Raw genomic sequence first — 7364 nt, 5'->3', positions numbered from 1 at the left:
ACGAGTAATTTCTTAGCTTGCTTGCTCTCCTCCCTTTTATCGGTGCGTACCATCCTGCAATATGGGTGCCTCTCTCTCTCTCTCTCTCTCTCTCTCTCTCTCTCAATATGGAAGCCAACCTCGAAAAATACTCCTAGCATTTGCACATGGGGAATACTTTATCTACTTTTGCCATGCATAAACAAGTTTAGTGAAGCCAACCTCTTTAATTTGGTTCACACGATTCTAATAACGCAGGAATGAAAAATGGGTGACGTTGAATCCTGTAGGAACTAACAACACTGGAATCTGTTTTCTTTAAGCACCGGACCAAAAAAAGAAAAACACAGAAGATGCATGACATAGTTGTCATAGAAAAAAAAGGAATTTTTCTTCTTAAGATTGGACTCAATGGATTTATTTTGAAACTGTAGGCAAAATAAACTATGATTTTTCATTCCTATAGTAAACCAAACAAGACGTATAGAAAAAATCGTCAAAATCCCTGTCCCTTTGCATCAAAGAAACCTTTGTATCTCTTTGGTCGGACTGGACACCGTACGAGTTGGCCATAATTCTGTATAGTGTTACAATAGCGTGCAGGTCGGACAGACACGCACATGCCATGCCAGTCTCCCATCTATCAGTAGGCATGCAGTGGAGTAGCTCGGTCCTTCATAAGAAGACTAGTCATGCCTGGAACTTGTCGGAATATTTGGCCACTACTCATTGAGTCGGGCAAGGATTGGCTCTTTCAACTCCTGTCTAAGGGGGTGTTTGGTTCGTGACCTCGCTATTTAGTGTCTGGCCTGAAGCCTGCCTGAGATGTGCCTGGAGGATGTTTGGTTGGTGTCCTGAGCAAAATATAGAATAGCCTGGCCTGGGTGCATAGCCAGCTCGGTTAGCGTGGCTTGGGACCCTGGCAACTTCATTAGCCTGGGCTAGGCGTCCTTTCTCCCACGCCTGGCGAGAGCAGTAGCTGCCTGAGACTTCTAATCGTTTAAATTAGCAAGCAATGTGACATTTTTTATTCTGAACAAGTACACTTTTTTCAGCTTCCACGTATTATTCTAAGACCAGGCTCGATGGCTCAAACCAAACGCTCCACCTTCATGCACGCCTGGTCAGGCACGAAATAGCTACTCTCCCAGGCAACTTCCAAGCTAGCACTACTTTTCACCAAGCATGCAGCCCAGGTCACTAACCAAACTGCCCCTAAATGTCCAGAACATACCAGGGACATGGTGATCATGATCATTTGGCACCTTCGGAACGATTTTACACATGGGAAGAGTGAGACCGTGTTCAAGCTACAGTTGTTTATTTGGATAGCTATTAACTTGGCAAGGAATTTTAGTATGGAAGAAATCATAAAGGGGAAAATGCCAATGATGGAGGAAGGCAAAGCTATGTACAGCAAACGTGCGCTACCCCCTGTCCCGTGGCCTCATCCACCTGCAGGTTGGAATGCCCTCTCTGTTGATGGCTCATTCTCGAGCCATGATGGGCGCGCATCTGCAGGAATGGTTCTGCGGAATGAGGATGGTTATGTGATCTTTGCAGCATATAGGTATATCTTTCATTGCAATGACGCCCTTGAAGCGGATATTCACGCAATCATGCAAGGTATGGCGTTGGCCATTGAGCATTCAGACAAGCCGGTGACCGTCCAATCTGATTCTTCGAATGCCTTGGCAGTACTCTCAGGCGACACTCTTTCGAGATCAGTCTATGGTTATTTAGATGCAGAGATTAAAGCTCACATGGTTGTTATGGAGTTTGTTCCTTGTAAAATTGGTAGAGAGTAAAATAGAGTAGCACATCTTCTGGCGCATTATAACCGTACCGAGTGTTGCATTGCTGTATGGTTGAACTTGAGTCCTCCAGGTTGTGAGGAGCAGTTGTCTCGAGATTGTAACCCTATAATTTTATAATAAACACCTTTTCACCCTCTAAAAAAACTTGCAGCAAATCGTAGCTGAGCTGCAGGCGAAGACAAACGGGCGATGATCCAGCGGTTTGAGGGCACATCTACAGGATCACCAAATGGGTTTCCCGGCCCAACGGAGGCCTTCCAACGGTCTTCCTCATTTTTGGCTGTGGACTATAGTGGGCTAGACGAACAAAATCACTTATCAAAGATCAGTTTCACCTTCCCAGGTTGCGAAAAGTGGCGCGCTGCATGTGCGCCACTTGTCGCAACCCGCAAGTTTTCCTTTTTTTTTTATAAATCTGTTTATTCAAAACCTTTTATCTCTTAAAAACTTGAGTCCAAATATCGAGCCGTTTTAATCGTTGGATTCCTCGCATCGAGATCGTCAAAACTAGATCTCATATTGAGATAGGTGTTATTGTGGTTTATGAATCCTGGATCATTATTCTCCTGGGATTGGTTACCCTCTCATGGGAAATCTGATGGGATACTTTCTGGAGTGAGATCTGACTCTTTTAGTATTTTTGGTGTGGTGAAAGGGAGATATATCATTCAAATGAATCTTTTTCATGTTAATAAAAACGTTGAGATAGCTGTAATTGCGGTTTATGGCTCTGCTCATGAAGAACATAAAATTGAATTCCTTTCTGAGCTTGCATCCTTTTGCAATAAAAATCTCTATTCCATATGTGGTGAGAGAGATTTCAATATTCTCAGGCATTGTGAGGAGAAGAATACTAGCACACCTATGGCTCATAGCTCGGATGTGTTTAATTCTATTATTCATACGCTAGACCTTCGTGAAATTTTTCATGAGTGGAGGTATGTTCACTTGGACCAATAACCATGAGTGGAGGTATGTTCACTCGGATGAGTGGAGGTATGTTCACTCGGATGAGCTTGATAGGGTTTTGATATCCTCTTCTTGGGAAGATTTCTTTCCCCCTAGTATATGTTAGAAAGCTGGTTATAGAACTATCTGACCACAGTTTCCCGATCCATGATTGTGGTATTTTGACTAAAACAGCTCCTGCTAAATGAGACTTTAGGTTTGACATTGCCTGGTTAAAGAATGACCGGTCCCTCCCAGTTGTAGAGAGCATTTGGAATAAACATGTTAGCAGCGAGGATGTAATCGATGTGTTGAATATTAAACTCAAGCAATTTAAGAAATACTTTAAAGGATGGGGGTCCAATATTTTTGTCCATAATAGAAAAAGAAGGCATGAGCTTCAAACTGATCCAAAACCAGGCCCACCCCCACGCCCCCGCGTCATCTCCTCTGAGGCAACTCAAGGGAAACCTTAACCGCCGCCGCCGCACCCCCTCTCCCCCATCCTTCCCCTCCGCCGCCGCCCGAGGTGTGCACGAATATGCGCTCGACACTGATGAAGGTGGCGGCGGGGGATCCGGCGGCTCCACGTACAGTGGAGGGCCTCGGCATCCGGGGCGGCGGCCCCCGGGCGGAGAGCGCGGGGTGGGCCTGGCGGCGGGCCATTCCTGCCGGAGCTAGTGAGGCACCTCCCTTGGTTTCGAGGGGGACGAGAAGGCGTTGGTCCCCAATTGCTGGTGTGCGGCCTCCCCCGCGCGGTTGCCGCAGCCAGATGCATCCCATCCTCTCCGCCCCGATCTGCTCCTTTCATTGCTGGATCCGGGTCCCAGTGGCTTAGGCCGTTCTTCCCGAGCACCGGCAGCGCGAATCTCGTCGAGCGGGGTTGGATCCAGGGGAAACCCCTGCCCGGCGCAGCCACATCGTAGGCGATGCCCTAGGCGCCGTTCCCCTCCTTGGAGGTTGTGGTGTGGATCCTTCTCCCCCTCATTTTGTCCCTTGCTAGGTGAAAGCCTAGGTCCCCTGATTCGGGCGGCGACGACACATCCGTGTCGTGTTCCTTCTTGGAGGCGCAGTCCGGGGATCGCAGGGGCGGTGAGAGAGTCGGGTTGTGGGTGTGATGGAGGCGGGTGGCAGCTTGGCTCTGCGCTTCAATGCCTTTTCTTAAGTGGCTCGTCGCTGCAGCCCTTGTTGCTGCGACTGTGGCCGACAACTCTTGCCCTTCAGTGTGGCTTAACCACGGATGATGACGGTGTAGCGACCAGACCTCAAACAGTCTGATCTCTGTGCATCAGTGTCATCCCTGGATCAGTAATGCTGATACACACAGTACTTGAAGGATTTATAGCAGAGTATCAATCATACACTTAATACATCGAATGTCTCAAAAGAGAACTTATTACAGTAAATATGGCTTAAGGCCATCTAAAACGATAACAGCGGAAGGCCCGGAAGATAAAGTGAGTCCATCAACTCCAACGGCATCACTGAGTGAAAGATCACGACCTAAGGCATCTTACTCGTCGTCTGAAAAGTCTGCAACATGAACATTGCAGCCCGAAACGGGTCAGCACATGGAATATGCTGGCAATGTAACACAAGAGAGTAATGAACAGAATAATGCTATCACCACATGCATATATGGCTAGTGGAAATCTCTATGGTTACAGTTTTGCATAAAGCCAATTTTTCCCGACAACAAAGGAATAAATTTTATTTAACTATCATGGTGGTTGTTAAACATTCAGAAGGTTCACCCAACTCAATCCCAATTAAGCATCATCATTAAACCCAATCAAATTAAATTAAGAGTCACTAGTAGAAAGACACCTATTAGTCCCGGTTGGTAAGGGCCTTTAGTCCCGGTTCATGAACCGGGAGTAATGGGTCGTTACTAATGCCTCCACCCATTAGTCCCGGTTCAAACACGAACCGGGACAGATGTGCCTCCACGTGGCCAGTCCGCCGAGCCCAGTCAGGGGGGCCTTTGGTCCCGGTTGGTGGCACCAACCGGGACCAAAAGTCCATGTTTTTTTTTAGAAAAGTGGCTGCTTTAGGGGTTTTGTGGGTTATTTTTAGGTTGTTATTAGCTAGCTAATAGAGAGAAGTGTCCTCTCTTATATCTTCGTCCTTGGTTTATCAACGCTGCTGCTATATATGTTCATTTCACCCGCTGATATAACATGCTCATGCATGCTCGCATCATACATCATCATATATATATATATAATAACAAGTCCTACTAATATCATGCATCATCATACAACTTCTACTCGTTATTAATAATAAGTCATACGATCATCATCCTCATAGTCATCGAACCCAACCCTACATAATTGTTCTTAGCACATGATCATCAGTATCAGGTAGGACCTAAACACGTAAAATAGCATAAAACAATATAGCCCCTGACTCTCCATTATGAAGAATGGAGATCATCCTGTCTCCAATTCTTGCCCTTCGCTGCTTTTTGCTTCCAAGAAGCTCCTTACGATTGTCCATATATTTTTTCCATTCTTTGATTGTAATGTCTCCACTTCTTTTAGAAACCCGGTATGGACAGTTGAGATTCGTAGGACGACCTGGTTGTATGTTCAAAACATGAAGGTTACCATGCGTATACATCAGATGAAGCACACAATCATTCGGGATTATCCGTTGAAAAACATAGTAATAACTTCGTAGTTAGCAATGATGTACTAGTTTTAGAAGTGTGCAAAAAGATGCACGGATGTTGTCATAGTAAAAAATAATCTTACCAGGGTATCTCCATGGTAGTTACCGTAGTTCAACACGTGCACTAGTGGCACGTATTGACCATAATGTTGAGGAGTTTGATTGTAGATATTGTAATTCTCAAGATCAGTACAAAATGCAACCAGATGATTTTTCTCCTGATAAGTTAATTCGGAGCCTTCGGTGTAGTAGGTTCTGTCTACCATCTTCCGCACATTCTTTGAAGAATGAAAATAAGCTGTCAATGGAGATAAGTTGTCAACTATATATTTTGAAATAAACAATATAAATTACTTAATAACTATGTTAAGCTCACATGGGGGAAGAATTGGAGGCGTATCCACAAGGACCCAAATCGAAGGTCTCTCTTGCTCGATTGTAGGATCACTAAGATCCATGGTGACAAGCATACCCTCATCAAGACCATACATTTTGCAAAGTGCTTCCCAATTTTTGCAACCAAAATGGGTTACACTCTGAGCATTGTACAGCTTTACTTGAAAATCCACACCATGATGGGTACTTAGGATAATTGTTTTGGTTTTGAAACTTTCATGGTCTTCAAAACCCATCCTCTCCAAGACATAGCGTCTTGCAAAGCATGGGATAAGCTAGTCGAATTGGAAAACATGAAAAATACAAGTTAAAATAGTTGAAGTCGTGCTTAATTACGAAAAAAACTATTGTCGTCGTTGCGTACCGTATGAACATCGCAGGTCTCCTCGAGCTTAATGCTGAAGCACCGATCTTCGTCCAGCTCAATGAACCTGCCGCAGATACCTCGGTCGTCGTGGCACCAGTCGCACTCCCCCGGACGGTTTTCGTCGTCCGATGAGTACGACATTTCCGGCATATGTTCATAATTCAAATATTAAACTAGATCATTATTATTAATCACGGGTTGACTATCGATGATCGATGTACGTAGCTCCTCCTTTCATTCCCGAATTCATTATTATACCAAATTGTCTAGCACACGGGAATGAAGGAGAACTTATCCAATATGAGCATTCAATAAGCAAAACCAAATCATAAAATAAGCAAAACCAAATCATAAAATAAAGTATAGTATTCAAATTAGCATGCATTCAATAATTATAAGCAAAAGTACATCATCTCTTGGTGTCCGTACATCGTCGAATATTATCACTAATACAACTAGAACCATAGCACCCGACGGGTATCGACGCGGGCGGTGGACACCCAAAGATAAGGAACCATCACAGGATCATAGCTCCAGTGAGATCCCTGAAGAACCTGCCAGGTATTGTCGAACCTGCCCTCCAATGCAACCATGTAGCGACGGACGTGCTCGTCCTCCTCGCTGACACGGTGACGTACCACCTCCGCGGTGTCTGGAAGCCTCACCACCGTCACTGGCCCACGCGACCGCCACCAAACAAGGATCGGGTCAACAACGGGCTGCCTCCTCACCAACCTACGTCCCCCGGAAGGTAGCACCTCCCAATACCAGCCTGGCGGAGCCCAGTCCCGAACATGGCCCTGATCAAGCAGACCTCCACCGCCAAGTCGACGATGAAGAGGATGCGGGATAGGCATCGCCGACGTCGATGCGGGAACTACTTCTATATGTAGTTAAATAAAGTAGTTTTATTAATTAAATCAACTATCTAGTTCAACTACTAAGCACTTACTATAAATAAATAAGTAGTACTTACTAAAAACAAACTACTTCTATATATAGTAAAATAAATTAGTTTATTAAATCAACTAGCTAGTTCAACTATATATAAACTACTTCTTATTTTCTTCCTTTCTCTAAATACTATGAACAAAAAAATCATTAAAATTCTATGAACAAAATTAATTACACAATCTAAATATCACCAAAAAAATCTATTAACAGAAAAAAAAATCTAACATAAT

This window comes from Triticum aestivum, chromosome 2B (genome assembly GCF_018294505.1).
Source record: "Triticum aestivum cultivar Chinese Spring chromosome 2B, IWGSC CS RefSeq v2.1, whole genome shotgun sequence".
NCBI classification, from domain to species: Eukaryota; Viridiplantae; Streptophyta; class Magnoliopsida; order Poales; family Poaceae; genus Triticum; species Triticum aestivum.
This window is presented reverse-complemented; position numbering follows the sequence as displayed.